General features: G+C 42.0%; 1 protein-coding gene across 4 annotated transcripts in view; it reads left to right on the forward strand.

Annotated features, from left to right (window-relative positions):
• The window catches only part of MOB2 (MOB kinase activator 2), a 111,293-nt gene that overhangs the window by 95,945 nt on the left and 9,244 nt on the right, over positions 1-6,104 (forward strand). The gene's annotated exons all lie outside the window — the stretch shown is intronic.

Raw genomic sequence — 6,104 nt, forward strand, 5'->3', positions numbered from 1 at the left:
TTTCCACAAAGATGTCGCAGTTGGTATTGCAGCATTTCAACCCTAACACTTTATGGCTTGCAAACATGCAGATTGTAGAGCACAAACTGGGTACTTCAGAGTAACCCCCTATGGCCCCATTAACCCTGCCTCTGGCAGGGGGTTGGAAATAGATGATTTCTAAGGTCTCTTGCAACCAAAGCCATTCTGTGATTTTGTAACATTCAGTGGGCATCTTTTTTTTTTTTTATCTTCCTTAAAACAGCATTCTCCTTTTGTGCCACACTTGTGTGCATTCCTATGAACCTTGGGCTCTCACTCTGCTCTTGCCAGCACTGAGTGTCACAACCAGATTGTAACAGCTGGGAAGCACTTGGAAATTCATTCAGGATTCCTAGGTTGATACCAATCAACCTGGACTAATAAATTGCATTGATTATTTAAAAAACACTAGCCACTAAATAAGTCTCTTCATTGTGCCAGTTTCATTATCTTTGAGAGTTTTGGCCCTTGCAGACTTGAGGTGGCTTGTGCATCTTTAAGTTTGCAAGCAGGGAAACATTTGCCATGTAAAGCTTGCTGGACCTGTTCTGTTGATTCTTCTAATGGAAATCAGCATATCTGAGACCTGACTGGAACCTGAAATTGGTGCAGGGTGCAGAGGGCACAAAGTGACTGGGGTTTGGTCTGCAGCTCTGGCTCCTCACTGCAACGGGATTTTTGGTTTTGGTTGTTGTTGTTTTTTTTTTTTAAGCTTATCCTTCCAAAGCTTCTGGAAACAAGCAAACAAAAAAGCCTCCCAGCCTTGAATATGCCACATAAAAAAGGTACAGCAAGACAATGGTTATAGCAGAGTCCTGAATAGGTAGAGATGATGTTAAAACGCACGATCAGTTTTATTAACCACTGTTACCTCTTCTTGGGTCAAACTTGTAATAAATAGGGCTCGTATGACCAAAACGTTGGATGCCTGGTACAATTCCAAAGTGATGTGAGCTCAGTCAGGCTGGGGAGCATGACAACACTGGTCTTCCTGGTGTCCCTGACCTGTTCTCAGCTAAATCAGACTGCTTCCCACATGCTTCAAACAAACCGTACTGATTAAAACTGAAGCACATCTTTAGTATTTGTACCATTAATAAACTTCTTTTTAAACTGGCATTTGTACTTGAATCTTAACAAGGCAGTTAGCCCAGGAAGATGATCAGGGCCCAGCAGGCCTGTTACTCACTGGGGTTTTCTTACACCTCTCTTGGTCCAGCGAGATCCAGGCAGGTTTCCAGCTGCTGTGATTTCTCAGGTGAACACGAGGCTGAGTACGGAAGCCCAGGCAGTAATGAACGTACTCAGACTGGAACTGGTTTGCTTAACCTTCTGTTATGATGCTTCACATGTGTGACCTCTCTTTTACCATCTCTTTTCCTTCTCTGGATCTTCCTCCTGGATGTAACTTAGCCCATGGCATCTTACAGGAGTGCCTAAAACCAAACAAAGCCAAACCTATCCTGAGACTTATCTGAAGAATGAATTAGCACTCTGGTTTACCTGTCAGTAAAAACTGCTGAGTGCTGCCTTTCCTTGGCTTCCATAAAGATGTTCTTTCCTTAATTAATAGTCAAGCACCTTGACAGACCTCCCCATAGTGCTGTGCAGTGGCCATTTCTTCAGCTGCACTGGGGGTACATTGATCTGGCATACAAGTGCTAAGACACATTTAGCAGAATCCTCATTCTTGTTCAAAAAGACAGAGGTACACACAGACCAGGACTTCCACTGGCTTTAGGATGTGGGTTTCTTTTCTTTTTTTTTTTTTTAGGATATTGCCCTTCTTGTGGTCTTACGACATTGAGATCCATTTTCCAGTAAATAGACTACAGGTGATGGATTTGGGTGTTTCCTGAGTAGAACAATGCAACTCTACTGTTTTTGACACATTTCCTTTCATTGAAAGCAGGATGAATGAACTGTTTCTGATTATGTTTGCTGCCATAGTGTTCCCTTATAAGGGTGTTTGGGACAGCTCAGAAATAGCAACACATTATTTTTTGTATTTGTGTACTTTAAAACAAAACATTGAAGAAGGCCTTTTGAATTTAAATGCTTTGCAGCACACAACAAAGAGTAACAGTTGCTTCTCTTTGTGCGTTTGGAGTTGGTTCCAGGTAGAAGGTGGTTTCTTACAAGCCATTGAAACAGTGCTGCACTTGGAGGGAAAGGAGAGCAGAAAGAAGCTAAGTTGTTAACTTCTTGCTTTTTGATAAATGTCTGAGCTTTGGTTTATATGGAAAACTACTGTTACTTGTTGACTCTTGATCACGTGTCGTCATGTTTTTTAAACTGTTCTCTCTATACTGTTGAATGCTCCAGCCTTCTAAGTCTGCTTTAGTATTGACTATTATTGATAGTTTCTAAGCTAAACCAATGGTTTTGCAACCCAGACTGAGCATGATTCAATTAATGCTATAAAGTCTGACATTATAACCACAGCTCTGCCTGAGGAAAGATGTGCAGTCCACTTCAAATCGTGGCATTCCTAAAGCTGGGATATGTTTTTGTTTGTAGTTACAGCGTTTGCACCATGTAATATCCCAACCAAACTGCACGCAGGTCATGAAAATTTGACCGTAGAAACAAATCCCGTGGTCTTGCTTTAATGCTCAGCAGCTGCTGGAAGTTAAAAAGAAGTTGGTGCTGCAGATGATGCTTTGACATTCAGGTTTCAGCAGCTTGAATGAAAAGTCTTTCATATCAGTGATCGCGGGCCTTGCTGCAGGTTTTGTGCTGGTACCTGTGAGATGGGTTCTTTCTTAAAGTGGGGCAGAGCTTTGGAAAGGGGCAGGGCATGGCTTCCTTCAGGAAGCTTCTGTTTGAAATGATCCAGTTCCAGATGAGGCAGTTGTGGAAAGACTTACCGTCTGTTGAAAGATGCAAAGTGGCTGCATGTACCAATCCAGCAGAGAACTGACATTTGTGTGGAAATAAGCTTGGGTGTGTTTTGGGTTTTTTTTCTGGTACAGGGTCTGCTCGTAATCGTTTGTGTTAGCAAACTTGTGGGAAATACCTAGCATTGAATTTTTGTTTCTTTCCTTGAAATGACAGGAAGATGCCAAAGTGAGAATGCGGTAAACACAATCCGCTTTCCTTCACTGCAAGGGCTGCCTCAGCCTCCTGCATCCAGCTTCCTCCCGTGGTTTCCCTCTGCAGGCTTGGCTCTATGGCAGACTATCTGTGACCTCTTGGTCTCTCTCGTCCCTCCTCTTCCTCTTTGCTGACGTGGCACAGCCCTGACCCAGGGCTCTTGTTTAAGTGTCCTGAAGTAAAGCAAAGGTACGCAGTCTGTTCTATCCATACTGCTTCTCTTCTCCCAAGCGGTTAATGCGGTTTTGCAAACCACTCTTTAAAATTGAAAGGATATTCTGCCTGAGTGTTACTCAATTATAACTCTCATTTCTTTAAAAAATCAACTTATCCATGAGCATCTGAATCCTGCTCCTTTCCCCAACCAACCAGTTGAAAAAAACTCAAAGTGTACATTCTGGATAGACGTTAATAATGTCTCTTCAAAGGTCCAACTGGTATGGAGGTGCTACTTGGAGCACACCAGGCTTGGTTTCAGCAGTGTAGGAGTAAGGCAGCTTATGTTTGGAATTAGGCAAATTAGTGCCCTCGAGTATTTTTTATTAGCTCAGAGCCAAATGAATAGTATCAAGTGGATTTATGCTGCTTACTGTCAGGGTAAGGTAGTTTCAAGACTTAATAAGGTAGTCCTGCAAAAGGAACAGGACAAACGTGTTGTGTCATATAAAGTTAGGTTACAGATTATCAAACAATAATCTGTTCTTTCTTGTCATTATGTTTTCCTTGGGTATTATTTCAAGTTCTCTGAAAACCTGAAGCCTCACGCCCAGGCAGAAGTGAAGGTATCTTTCATACCTTCTTTAAACACCTCCAAGGCCCTTCTGCAATTCTTTCGTGGACGCTTCTTTCTTATCTCCAGGTCACTTCTACGTGATGAGGTTCAAAAGCAATCTTGCAAATATAAGGGTTTGAAGACAAGAATGCATAGCTGAGAACCAGGATCTGCCAGTCTAAGTAACTCCTCTGTGTTTAAAGTATTCTGCTTTGAAATGTCTGACTTCACATGTCCTAGGACATCCCTTTGGGCTGCGTGTGAATTTGTCCAGATTGCTTAATCAAATCAACCTAAGGGATATGTATCTTGTAGGCTTCATTTGGGTTGGTATGTACTGCTGTGGAAAAAGGAGATGACAGAAAATGTGAAAGAAAAGCAGTTACATGCTAAACTGGTCATCTGAAGTACTGCTTTTAGTTTATTTCCTATTGGATATGTAGTCTTTAAAAAGATGTTTGTATCACAGGTGTGTCCTCTCTAACTGACATTACTCATGAACATGTAGGAATACAGAGATTACAGGAATACATCTTTACCATACTGGAGATCTCCTGTGGTTGTTCCTACACATCCATGACATGAAAATACATTGTGACTGTGTGTGTATCGTGCTGCTGTTGTAAGCTTTCCTTGATGATGGCATTCCTTTCTCATCTTGAAGTCACTCTGGTGGGTAGGGAGAAATGCAACACGGCTTAATGAAAGTTCTAGGCGGTGAATGGTGACAGTCCTCGTGATTGAATTGTAGAAAGTGATGGCGTGCCTCTGCCCACTTAGTGCAGCATTGAAGATGGGAACCGTGAGTCGTTCTGAAGATGGGTTTAGAGCCCATAAGGAGAGAAATCCAAATGACCCTATGTTCTTTGGGAAAAGCACTGACGTGTGAAACACCGTTCTAGGGAAGATGTGCAACCCAGTCATAAAGCAAAAATCAAGGCTGTATTCTGGAGACATGTTTTGAAGATTTCTTTTTTTAAGTGTGCTAAGAGCCAGAATGCAAGACAATTTCCTTGGGATGGGATCCAGGCATGTTTCAAAAGCAAACTTAATGCAGTCATCTGCAAAGGTGGACTTGTCATGGCTTTACATGACCTTAAAAACACACTCTTTAACCAAGAAGACCTGGCACTGGAAAATCCCAGCATCTCTTTCATGTATGTGATGGTACATACCAACCATCACCCTACTGCACTTGTCCCCCACCATTAAATAGAGCTTCTGTTTCCAATTAGGTGGAATTTTTAATTGTAGAAACACGTGGATCTGCAGCTGTTTGACCACATATGGCCTAAATAAAGTAAAGTGTGGCCCACTGACTTTGCTCAAATGTCCATCCTGAACCCCCATCCCAGGAATTCTGGTTGTGTTCAGTCTAGTTTGAGGGTGTTAAAAACAGAGTGGGAGGAAAACTCTGATAATTTCAGCAAACACTTGAGAAACTGGAGATGGTACTCCATGGAGATCAATGTACTTTATGGGATGCTGTTAGTCTGCTTTTATAAATCCTTGTGGAGGCTTCTTTCATGACACAGCTCTGCTAGTAGCTCTTTGCAGTGGATTTTAAAGGATTTCCAGGAAAAAAAACAAACAATGAACACCTCTGATTCTATTGTCTCAGATATACTGGGAGTTGGGAGAGCAGGTATTCTTGTATTTGTCATTGCTCCTGGAATCACCATTGCTCACTTCCAAAGGATGTGTGGAACCTGAGAATAGAGAATGGGATGGAGTACTGAGTAATGCTGTAGCTTTGAATAAGCAGTGCCACAACATTGTATGGAAAGAGCATTTTCCCAAGTGGGAGCCATCTTCTTGCAACAGTCTGCTTTTACTGCAGGTGGCAGTTACTGTGATGCAGCAGGTAGGCAGCACACTTACATCAGAGCATCTCCTTTGGGTGCAGTACCATTTTGCTGTCACAACTGTTCACAGGTATAGACCAGCTGTCACTCTCCCAAGTAACTTACAGTCCAAACTGACAGAAAGGCAATGGAGTTGCAACTGTTCAGTCTGAAGTTTTTTATACCATACAAAATTTTCCCAGTAACTTGAAAAAAGTGACTGAATTCAAATGTGCTTTCTCAAAAACTACCTCTTGCTTTATTTAGAAAGTTTGGCTGAGGGGACAGGAAGCAGGAGAAACAGTATAAACACAAATGCAGGAGTTTGGATAAACAGACTTCTTTCAGGTTTCTTCAGCTGTTCACCAGCA

This window comes from Phasianus colchicus, chromosome 5 (assembly GCF_987193195.1).
Source record: "Phasianus colchicus chromosome 5, bPhaCol1.hap1.1, whole genome shotgun sequence".
Lineage (NCBI taxonomy): Eukaryota > Metazoa > Chordata > Aves > Galliformes > Phasianidae > Phasianus > Phasianus colchicus.